The sequence below is a fragment of the Euprymna scolopes genome, chromosome 27 (assembly GCF_053919585.1).
Source record: "Euprymna scolopes isolate OS-2025 chromosome 27, ASM5391958v1, whole genome shotgun sequence".
Classification (NCBI taxonomy): Eukaryota; Metazoa; Mollusca; class Cephalopoda; order Sepiida; family Sepiolidae; genus Euprymna; species Euprymna scolopes.
Window position 1 is genome coordinate 40,091,644 of NC_136508.1, and position 12,648 is coordinate 40,104,291.

At 32.5% G+C, this 12,648-nt stretch overlaps 1 protein-coding gene across 16 annotated transcripts in view; it reads right to left on the bottom strand.

The window, feature by feature from the left end:
• The window catches only part of LOC145248835 (pleckstrin homology-like domain family B member 2), an 839,292-nt gene extending 827,900 nt beyond the window's left edge, over window positions 1–11,392 (bottom strand). For 12 of the 16 annotated variants that reach the window (XM_080110546.1, XM_080110540.1, XM_080110537.1 and 9 more), the window contains exon 1: window positions 10,891–11,392. The gene's annotated coding sequence lies outside the window, so the exon portion shown is untranslated. Of the gene's footprint in view, window positions 1–10,659 lie in introns of all 16 variants that reach the window. The other 4 variants (XM_080110533.1, XM_080110538.1, XM_080110531.1 and 1 more) reach the window with 4 other exon arrangements.
• Between the last annotated feature and the right edge of the window lie 1,256 nt (window positions 11,393–12,648).

Genomic DNA, 12,648 nt, shown 5'->3' on the forward strand with positions numbered 1-12,648 from the left:
GGGAAAATATCAGATTCTTAAAATTTGAATGCAAATGACTTATTTGGGCTATGAGCAAAATGTAGTATCTGTTCTACACTTCATTTTTCTGTTCTCAATCAATGAAAATATAAATCCTTCTAGACTGAGGTAATTTCTCCTTTTGTCCCAATCCAGAGAGGCAGTTTTTGGAAGATGTGTCTAAGCATCCTCATGGGGAGGAAAAGCAAATAGGGATTTTTATTTACTTGCCTCCCAGCAATGACAAAGTTCGACACAAGATCGGTTTCAAATGTGTTAGGGGTGAGAAATCCTACTGTCCCTCAGAAATAGAATTTCTGGATAGGAACACGAATAAGGGTACCTCAAACTACAGTAAATATACAACAAATTCCTCCCACCGAAAGGAGGAGGTAATGCCTAGGATGATGGCAATGTTTACTCTGGAACAAAGCTATTCTGTTCTATCCTGAAGATAGAAGTACGAATAGACTGAGGTAGGTTTCCCTGTTCTCATCTTGCGTGCTATTCACACAATGTTTCAATTGATATAACCTCCGACCTTCTTCAGATGAATCCGGTGTAACTTTGGAATCTTTGCAAAATTTCGAACGGAACCTTTTTTCATCCACAAGTAAAGTCTACTCTTGTTTTGTTAACAATGACAAATCTAGAAGAATTTGTAATTATATTTTTAGTATTGATAGCTCTGAAATTGAACCTTCAACCTCCAGAAGACTGTGAGTGAGAACTTATTACTTAGAACTTTTATCCGTTATGCTATAAGTGTGCATTCGAAATTCTATAAAGATTCCCCATGTTCGACAAGATGTACGGTCGAAAATAACACTGTCCGAAACGTTGCGACGAAACCCGAGAAATTTTTTCATTTTTTCAACATTTATCAGACTAAATGTACCACAATAGAGGCCACCATATTGTTTTTAAAATGTGACCTTTCTAAGGTTTGACAGATTGGTCTTTTTTAAGGCCAAATCTGGCCCTTTTTTATGCTCTGCCGTCAAAACAGCTCCAAGAGCGTAAAAAAAAAAAAAAAAAAAAAAAAAAAAGGCCAAATTTGGCCATAAAAAGGCCGATCTGTCATAGAATGGCTAAATTTTAAAAGCAATATGACAGCCTCGATTATCGGACATTTAGTCTAATAAAAATGAAAAAATAAAATGGATTTTTTTTCCGGTTTTATTTCAGACTTTGGGTCTAATGTGTTTTATATAAAAATAGTTTTTATAACTTTTTGTCTGTCAAATAATTTACGCTGCTAAACTACACATTTGCTAGAACTCTTTCACTCGCTGAAAATGGATTAGTTACGGTCCGAAATTAAATGTTTCAACTTATATAAAAAAAAAATTAAAAAAATTGAATCATATTTTTCTTTCTTTTAGTAAAATATTTTTGCATCTTTAACGGGTTTTAAAAAGTTTCATATTTATGGGTGCCCGAGTGTTTTGGGGTGTGTGTTGAGCAAAAAAAAAAAAAAAAAAAAAATGTGACGTCTTTGCCGTGGCGTCCATCGCCAAACCGGAAGTGACGAAGGTTTAAATTAAAGCTAGTCAATCGAAAAGAGGGGATGACTTTCGAAAATATCGGCGAAAAAAGCGACCCCTCCCTGTAAAAAAGTGCCCAGTTAAGGGTGAAAGAATTGTTTTCAGCCAATTTTTGGATATTTGGTGTCCCAAGGATCGAGCTTCAAAACGATACTGATGTCATGAAAATCAGTTGCCTTTGTCGAAAGTTTAGGCAGACATACAAACATACATTTGAACAGGCAGGTGAGATTTATATTATAGACGTTTGGTTTTGTGGTCTACAAAAAAAAAAAAAAATGTAACCTTAAATGACTCAAGAAATCATTTTTTTATTTTTTCTCTCTTAAATCTCTTATATCCAACGTTAAATCGACATAATTGGTTATATAGTGAAACAAACGACATTTTCTTGTGTGTCTACGTGCGTGAATGTTTTCCCAACCAAACGACATTTCACAGTCATATCGCTAAGCTTTTTATTTTCCACGGAGAATTTAAGGTTATAAAATTGCATATTTCACATAATCGCAACATTGAAAAAAAAGAAAATTCCCATGCTTAAAATACAGTTCAACCGAAACAGCGGAAACGTTATTTCGCATGTCTCAACAAACTAAGGGAAGGGGGGAGACCAGAGACTCTAATTAAAACAGCCTTGAAAATAGTTTCGCCTAAGTGGAACGGGGAGGACCTACTGCTATCGACAAGCCAGGTAAACCAATTGGCGGAAAACAAAGGATGGATATTTAACATACGGACCCTCGGGTTAACATCAGAGAGGAGTGGGTTCGGTTCAGTTCCAGGAGGACATCCTGTCAAGCATTACCTTCTCTGGTCGGGAAGAGAGGGTGGTTTATTACCCATACCGTTCAGAGTGCTCACCAGTCACCACTCTCCCCAAGAGTAAAGGGGAATAATTTTCCACATTAAAAACCCACCATGTGTATCTCTGGCAGAATGGAGACTTGCTTAATAACTAAATTACAAAAAAAAAAAAAACAAAAAAAAAACTTTGGCATTAAAAATACTCTTTTTTTTTTTCTTTTAATTTCAAAAAAAAAAAAAAAGTACTTATGCAGAGAAGGTACCGTGCTATTTTTAGATAGTATTTTCAAATTAAATCCAACTTTTACGATATCTTTTGTTTATTAAATTGTTAGGTGAAAATACAGAATAGTTACAAAACACCCACCCTTCACCATATTAAGAATGGCTTTCTAAATAAGGTTATTTTAGCACGGTAACTTCTCTGCATAAGTATAAAAATATTAAATATTTAAATTGGTTTCGTCGATATATTTTATTAAAATAAATGAATTATGAATCAAATGATCTTTGTAAATAATTGTCTTGACATTGTTTTTTTAACGCAATTGTTTTGGGTTAATTTCGTGGGAAATGTGAATCAAATGTTAAGAACGGCTTTCTAAATAACTAAAGTATAGAATAGTTAATAGTAGAATAAGACACTACCCACAAAAAAAAAACAAAAAAACAAACTCATATTAAAAATGAGTTAGAAACATTCTTAACATGAGTAGGGAGGTTAACTATTCTGTACCTTCAGATTTCTCCTAGATCACGTGTAACATCTGTTCTGTCACAGAAACATGTGCTTCCATGCATTACTCCATTTTTTTTTCGAAGGAGGGGGATGCGCCCTCTTTTTGTAAGTGTGGGAACCAAGCTCCCTAAAAGAGGAACACTTTGAATGGGTTCAAAATAAGTCAATCCAACGTGTCAGCATTACCCGGTGAGAACGCCTCTAAAGATATGACAAAGACACTCTCAAACAAGAGCAGACATCATGGGCTGAAATAAAACCGATACTGCACTTTGATCCTAGTGAGATTTTTATTTAAAAGTAGCTGGATTTTCTCTCAGAATAAAAAGAACGATCTTGTCTCGCATCCTTATTTTTTGTCCTTTAGTCCTCACACTCCATGAGTGATGTTTCTGACAAAGGAAGGAAGAATTGTTTTCAGAGTCGAAATCTATTAAGCTGTTAATTTTTTTTTTTTTTTTTTAACCTCCTTACATCAAGTGGCTTCATACCTTCTCTGGAGCTATTTCCACTTAAAAAGACTTGTCCTTGTAAAAATTGGATCCAATATAGTAGTAAATGTTAAACGCCGTTTTGCTGGGATTAAAATTGCTTTTAGTCGGAACAATTAAACCTCCATGTTAAGTATTTTGTTTTATTTATTTTTTTATTTATTTATTGTCTATTTAATTCTGTAATTTTAATTGGGTGTTTTTAAGCCATATACAAGAATTCGCCACCTTCATAAACAAATCCGGAAATGGGCTAGTTGAGAAAGACCGATAACTCAAATTCATGCGCGGGGGGGGGGGTGACAGAAAAAGGTAAACAAATTTAAAACACGTGTAACGTGCATGCGCGCGCATTCATCAATAAATAACGTGAACGTAATTGTGTGAAAAAGAAAATATTTTCACTTTTTCTTTTCGTCGATATTTCAAATGTTTTCGCGTTCCATTAATCTTTTCATTTTTAAATCAACTTTTGCGTTGATTTATATTAATTATCACTTTATTTTATTCCAGTCACGTAAAATCTTCTAAATATTAATTTACTTGTCCGTACGTCCGTGGTCACAAAGAAAAACAAGAATCATAAATTAATGAGAAACGAATTACCTCTTTCATGGTCGCTTTTTATCAATTAAAAATCATTAAACCACCCCCTCTCGAAAAATTTTTTTATTACCATAACCTACTTATATGTTATGTCGAAATTAGTATAAATTCCAACGCATTTCAGGTGTAAACATTTTTACCCAAGTGTCATGTCGAAATAAGTAAAATCATATAATGCTTTTATTGATTAGGGATCTTTTAAATCTACGCATTTCAGGTAAAAACATTATTACCTATATACAGATCATGTTGAAATTAGTACAAATTTCAACGCATTTCAGGTGAAAACATTATTACCCATTTAAGTGTCATCGTCAGGAGCGATTGTTGTTATCGCGCCTGACAACGATCGGATGCACTTGAAAGCGCTTGAGAAGAATATGGCTGAACTTTTGGGCGCCATTATATACAACATGCCAGCTGAAATAAATTAAAAAAAGACCGCTCGGCGAATTGAAAAGATATCCAGAAAAATCAGAAAAAAATAACTGTCGTGTTCAATCAGACGTGCTTGAATAATGACTCGCTGCCAAAATATACAAATATAGTTGCATTCTTTACTCTGGAAAGGTGTAGTTAAGGAAGGGCGATTAATCAAGTTCAAATTTTCGAGTTATAAACACAAGTTTTAGCACTGACATCAATGAAAAAATGTATTTACTCTAAACATTTTTGAAATTCAAAAATGTCAATGATAAAGGGTTCAGTTTTTTTTTTTTTTTTTTTTTTTTTTTTTACTTGGAAGGTCACTATTTGTCAAGGTCTGGGGACCAATCAAGGATAAGGTATATGGTGAGACAAGATCAGTCACGGTGGAACTTGAGTAGGGCAAGATTATATCAGAGGACGGCTCGTTATAGTCAATCAGGAAGCAGGCAAGCGGCATTGCGTTCCACAAACGGACAGTTCTAGCAAAGACTTTGCTCATTAAATTTTGGTTTAGTTTTGGGCAAAATAGGAAGTAAGGGAAAGTTGTTGGCGTGTTTCAGCTAGGCTAGTATTTGTTGTCAACGTTTTGTGGTGAGAAACCATAGATTAGAGCTCAGTAGAACACCTACCAATAAGGTATCGATAGAGCAGACACAGACTCGCAACGTTATCCTCTGTGAGAAAGAAGGAGACTGTTTGGTTCTCTTCGACTGCAAAAACTTTGCCACCAGCGTCGGAGAGTGAGAAGTCAGAACCTCCTGAGAAGGGGCACTGGCCTGCAAAAAATGCTCACCAAATTTTGAAAGGAGGTCCTGTACCCTAAGGCAAGAAAGGATGCTTTTAGGGGCCCCACCCCAGATGTGGCAAAAGTACTATCTTTAGGCCGTATTTGACTTGTTCAGGCCTGGGACATAAGTGGTTCCTCGATTTAGGGAAAACGCAGGATGTCGCTTGATAGGTTAAATTTACCCTAATTTATTCCAATTAATGTCACTTTATTGGTCCCCCGAAAAAAGGAGGGTGGACCTGTAAATTCACCCTTGTCCGTACGTCTGTCCGCACTTTTCTCAATAACAACGCCTTTGAATTCTTTGAAATTTTGCCCAAACATTAAACATGATACGAGTAAAAAAAACAGAACGGATTTTCCGGGAAAACTCTGGTTGCCCCCTTAGGAGTACCTTTCGGGTTAAAATGGCTAAAATTGGCACTTTTGTGCTTATTAAAAAAATTGATGCCTTGGATTTTTATAAAACTTCCGGAAAAGTTTTAACTAACTGATACTTCGCGATAACTCTTGAGTGTGCCCCAGGGACTCTTTTAGGGCTAACAACATTTCATTTTTGGGACTATTTTACCATATTTGTCCAAAATTTTCTGTGTATGTATAGTTAGCAGTTTTGCATGGTGCTTAACTCAAATTTAAATATGTTAAAGGGCCTTGGGGACTAATTCGACCTAGTCTTTTTTTTTTTTTTTTTGCATGGTGCAGAAGTTCTGCAGAACTCAAATGTACATAGGCCTAAAACTACACTAAATGTACATAGGCCTAAAACTACACTAAATGTACATAGGCCTAAAACTACACTAAATGTACATAGGCCTAAAACTACACTAAATGTACATAGGCCTAAAACTACACTAAATGTACATAGGCCTAAAACTACACTAAATGTACATAGGCCTAAAACTACACTAAATGTACATAGGCCTAAAACTACACTAAATGTACATAGGCCTAAAACTACACTAAATGTACATAGGCCTAAAACTACACTAAATGTACATAGGCCTAAAACTACACTAAATGTACATAGGCCTAAAACTACACTAAATGTACATAGGCCTAAAACTACACTAAATGTACATAGGCCTAAAACTACACTAAATGTACATAGGCCTAAAACTACACTAAATGTACATAGGCCTAAAACTACACTTTGTTCATTTTCACCATGATTGGACGTCCCCTGGGGACTTTTGAGGCTAAATGCTGAACTAAGTCATTTTTTATGTCTCGTTCACTGTGCACTCACGGGGGACCATGATGCACGCTTTCTTGTTTATATCTTTTATCCAATCAAGCAATTTTGAGTACTATAGGTCTCGCAGAACACAAAATTGTAAAACTAAAACATGTATAAAAAAAAAAAAAAAAAGGGTTTGTATTACTGTACACAGATTCGAAAAAGTTGTCAAAAAACAAATATATAACAAATGTTATCAAAGGCAAGATAAGTTACTTTTCTACCAAACTGGATATTTTCTTTTGTGTTTTTAATGTTTATTCAGCTCGAAAAACATGCAGTGTTTACCGATGTATTGAAAAATTCAAAATGGCGGCCGACTATCTCTTTAACACGGTAAGTTCGAGAAAAGGTGCTATAAATAATAAACTAGATAAAATACTATTAAAAAAAACACCGAATATATGTCAACCTATGTCACGGTAATATATATTGAGCGAATTTCTAACAGTATTTTGTCTAGTTTATTATTTATAACACCTTTCCCCGAACTTACCGTGTTTAAGAGATAGTTGGTCGCCATTTTGAATTTTCCAATACATCGGTAAACACTGCATGTTTTTCGAGCTGAATTGAATAAAAACACGAAAAATTATATCCAGTTTGGTAGAAAAGTAACTTATCTTGCCTTTGATAGGATTTATTTGTTATACATGTTTTTTTGACAACTTTTTCGAATAACCCCCCAAAAAATTAAAAATAATAGAATAGGTTATGGATTGGACGCGAGAGGGCGTAGATTTTCTCATTATATCCTGGGCAACGTCGGATATTTCTATTCGTAAAAAATAAAGGTGCTTATGCACTTTTGTTACCGTGCTAGTTTTAAGTGGAATTCACGTTTTACGATATCTTTATTAAATTGTTAGGTGAAATTACAAAGAGAAAAAAGGTTAATTACATTTGACTATTTTAGTGGAATAATTGATTTTAAACATTTACAAAATGTAAGTTAAAAAAAAAAATACATTTTGAAGATTGAATTGTTGAGAGCAAAATAAATGCCACAGCTGCCAGAATAAAAAAACTTTCGAAATAAAAAAAAAAAAAAGTGGTACTCATGCATGCACTAATTGATCCGTGCTGAAATAACATTATTTAAAAAGCCATTCTTAACATGAGGAGGGGTGTTTTGTACCTATTTTGTACCTTACAATTGAATAAAGAAACAGAAAACTTTAATTAAACTTGGAAATACGATTTAAAAAATAGCGCTGGTCAGTAAGTGCACTAGCACCAAAAAGGTAAACATTTTTTATTATTCTTATACGAAATTTTAATTTGCGAGCAAATAAAAAAAAATGCATATATATATATATATATATATATATATATATAATTAAAACGGTTTTCCCTTAGATCATTGCCGAGTTTTACCTGAAATTATTTTCTGATTTTAATAAAAACATAACATTTAATACACGCTGTCTGTATTGGTACTTATGTTACCGTGCTGAAATGTTATTTAGAAAGCCATTCTTAAGATGAGGAAGGGAGGGCGTTTTGTAACTATTCTGTACTTTCACCTAAAAAGTTTAACAAAGATATCGTAAAACTCGAATTTAACTTGAAAATACTATTAAATAAATAAACAATGCGGTACAATAAATGCAAAAGCACCGCTGTGTTTATCCGGCTTGAGGAATAATTAAAAAAAAAAAAAAAAAAAAAAAAAAAAAATGGTGCTAATGCAGAGAGTGATCCGCGCTATTTTTTTTAAATCGTATTTCCACGTTTAATTAAAGTTTTATGTTGTTTTTTTTTAATCAGTTGTAAGGTTAAAGTACAGAATAGGTACAAAACACCCTCTCCCCATGTTAAGAATGGCTTTTTAAATAACATTTATTTCAGCCCGAATGGCTCTCTATGAGTACAAAAAAAAAAAAAGTCATGTTTACAATTTTCTTTTAAAATTCGTTTTAATATACCTCCCCGAACTTTAGATAAATATTCGATTAATAGTGCGTAACTAATGAGCGAGAAACGCAAACATACACGCGATCTTGTCTGGCAGTTTTATAAATACAGGTATTGACAAATGTCGAAAATCATCACAAAACGAAAAAAGAAACTTTTTTTTTTTTAATGATACAAAAAGAAAATTATATAAATACTAGCAGATGTACTCAACCTTGCCCTGAATTAAACGTAATCTAAATTCCTTTAAAATAAATAAAATAAATAAATAAAATAAATAACGAAAAGAAACTGAGACATGTGCATGTGAGCATTATTTTTTTTTGTTGTTTTTTTTAAACAGTTCATTTCTTGTAGAGAAAAAATACTCGAGCTGAGATGGAAATCAAAACGTAGACAGTGAGTCAATGAGTCAAGTACGATAACTATTAGGCCGGCTTGACACGGATAAAATAAAGAAATAAAACAAAATTGATGTATACCCTTATTGAATAAATGAATATATATGTTTTTCTTCTCTATAAGCTCCAAAAACAATTTGCCGAGCTTTGCATTATCCCGGTAAGTTTCCTCTTAAAGAATTGATCTTATTCTCTTCCTTTAAATCACCATTATTCACAAATAAATTTAAGCTACTTGTGTAGTTTCCGGGCCGTGCTGAAATAACATTAAGAAACCCATTCTTAACATAAAGAGGGGGCTTGGTTTACCATTCTGTACTTCCATCTAACAATTTAATAAACAAACGATGTCAAAGAAAAAAGAAAGAAAAAGAATTTAACTTGAAAATCCTTTCTAAAAATTCCTTGCACCTTCCAAAACTTCATGAATACAAAAAAAAAAAAAATTAAAGAAGCAAAATGTTTTTTATATCAATTACCATACTAGATGTTCCTAACCGACGTTGCCCGGGAGTCTTTTTTACTCTCATTATTTTAAGTTTAATTTCATTGTTACTGTGCCATTAAAATATTAATTGAATTAAATTGTTATAAAATATAATGGTGGTGTTCAGGTAATTTTTTCATCTCTGATTCCAAAATTGTACGTAAAGTATTTATTTCTATTCTTTTAATGAGAATTTGCTAAAAATGACAGTTTAAGTAAATTTCTATTCGACAGTTACAATGCTTTTAAATTTCTTTCAAATTTCGAATTAATTCATTGATTTCGACTAAAAACAAGAGATTAAAACATAACATGGCTGACTTTGTTTACAAATAAAGAAAAAAACGAAATGCATTATAATGGATTTAATTTCGTTTCTTTAAAATAGAATTAAATTTAGGGTATTTATGTAGAGAAGGTACCGTGCTGAAATAATAACGTTATTATTTAAAAAGCCATTCTTAACATGGGGAGGGGGGTGTTTTGTACCTATTCTGTACTTTAACCTTACAATTGAATAAAAAAAAAAACATAGCATAAAACTTTAATTGAACGTGGAAATACGATTTAAAAAATAGCGCGGATTACTCTGCATTAGCACCAATATATATATATATATATATATTTTATTTATTAATAAATTAAGAAAAATAATGTGCCAGTCTAACGTGTCAAAATAGAAAAAGTAGATACAGCCTTCGGGCTAAGATCAGACTGTAGTATCTGTTCTGGTGCTCAAGTTAATTTGTCCTTAGTCAATGGAAGGGAACCCCTTGGCCCTTCTATGCTAAGGCAATTTTTTTAATTTTACCTACTTCCAGAGTGCCCTCTTTTGGGAAACTGGTTTTTCTGTACATTAAAAAACAACCTTGTGTCACATATTGATCTCGTGGGGAAGTAAATAAATAACAATTAATATCTCAGTCACGTAGAGACGAGAAACGTATACACAGACACGCCAGAAGCAGTCACGCACTTTTGTTAACAGAAACATAGTAATAAAACGGTAAACAGCATTATTGGAATTATCTCTATACAGAATGGTGCCAACTCCTTATTTACCGTTATGACTGAAGTCCGATAATATTGTTAATAAATTACTGCATCTGCAAAACAATGGAAGCATAGTGAAATGAAACAATTATTATTGTTGTAGTTCTAACAATATGAAAGCATCAATTCAGAGAATGAAACCAAACCATGCTTACATTTTTAACAACCGCGGTAATCGTCTTTTGCCTTGGTAAAGCCGGTTCGCTAAAAATAACGCGCACACACACAGATGAAATATTTTAAATGGTGATAATTACTTACTTTCCATGTTTCCTTTTTTTTACTATTTTCTTTCTTTCTTTCTCAGCTAAAATAACCCCACGGGATTGGTGAGGCGAGGACGAGTTAAAAATTAAACAAAATTAATAACAACTTCGGCCACCTACCTTCCGTGGTTGTATTCCCGGGTAAGATCCGCGTAGAGACGAAGGGTGAATGCAAAACATGAAATGAAATGGCTTCCGTGTTTCGTTTCGTTACAATAGCCCGAAACTTTTAGTGAATAAAAAACCTGAAATGTCACGTTGTCTGCTTTTTTTTTTTTCTTCCTGTTTCGTTTCGTTTCGTTGTAAACGCTAGACACTTTCAGATAATCTTTAAAGTTGCTTTACATATCCGACGTTTCCCCGGGAATCTTTTTTATTTTAATTTTTGTTCTGTTTTATTGTTTTTCTGTGTTTTTTAAGTGCCGCGTTTATTTTCGTTATAAAATTATTTTTAACTAGGATTTTGAAAGTCAAATTGAATTATTACGGTATAGTTGAGTCATTAAACGTTACTTTCAGAAATAATTTGGTTTAATTAGAACCAAATTATTAAAACTTTTAAAAAATTTTATTAAAGTACGGTGATTTCTAATCACTTTTTATAAAATTATTAGACGTAAACAGCTTCCAAAACTTTAAGTCTTTTAATACATGCGGATTTGTTAAGAGTTTTAAAGCCAGAAATAATTTCTAAGAAATGACTTTCTTTTCGACAGTTTAAACGCTTGGAAATTCCGTTCAAATTTTGAAGATTCGTGAAATAATTATTTATTTATTTATTTATTTTATTTTATTTTTTAATTATTAACAAAATATAAAAATGATTTTTTACGGAGAAACCGAAAGGTATTGTGGAGGATTTAACTTTGTGATTATTTTTTAAATAGAATTTTCATTTAAATTCATTTTATTACATCACGTTATTTCATTTTTGTATATATATATATATATTTTTGAATAAACAATTGATTAATAATATAAAATTAAGGTGCAAGTCACGTAGAGGCGCGAAACAAGCACATAGACACACGAGAAGTGAGTTTAAGCATCAGTCGACAGTCCACCTTTAAAAAAAATTTGGTTTTACAAATTATCTTTTTTTCTTCTCGCTTTACAAAAAAAAAATTGTCGAAAAAATAAATATTATTATTATTATTATTATTATTATTATTTATTTGAAGTATTATTCTTAATAGTGGCGTGTTTGGTTTTACTCCTTTTTAAATTATTCTTTTGTTGATTGTTCGCAAATAAAATAGTTTTCTTCTTTTTTTTTTTAACTCCAGAGAAAATATTATTTACTTGTAAATCGTACAAAAAAGTATATTTTTTGTGTTCGGATAATAATTTGTATCTTTGTTATAATGACAACGACCAACTTTTGAAAATACGAGGTGAGTCATTTTTTTTTTTTTTTTACGCACAAAAAGTCAATTTTGTTTTGACGCACAAAAGCGACTTTATAACAAGAACAACACAAGTCTCTAACATTTAGCAATCTTTTTTTTCCTTCTTTCCTTTATTTCTTCTTTCTTTCTTTCTTTCCTTATTTCCCTTGTTCTTTTCTTTTCTTCTTTTTACTTTCTTTTCTTCTTCTCCTTCTTCTTCCACTCAGAGACAAAACTTGCGACTGACTTCAACGAATTCCCATCCTCTTAACGAGAAAGAGGTCTCATAAAATGTAACGGGACGACGATCCTTCCAGCGAGAGAGTGCGGCCATGCAGTCATTACTTTTAGCGTGTGTTATTATTCATTACCATGCTTACATCCTTTCGATTTATCCCCCCCCCCTCCCATCGACAAACTTAATTCGGAAATCTAAAAAAACAAACAACAATGACATTTCTTCGTTCAAAAAATCCTTACAACTGGCGAT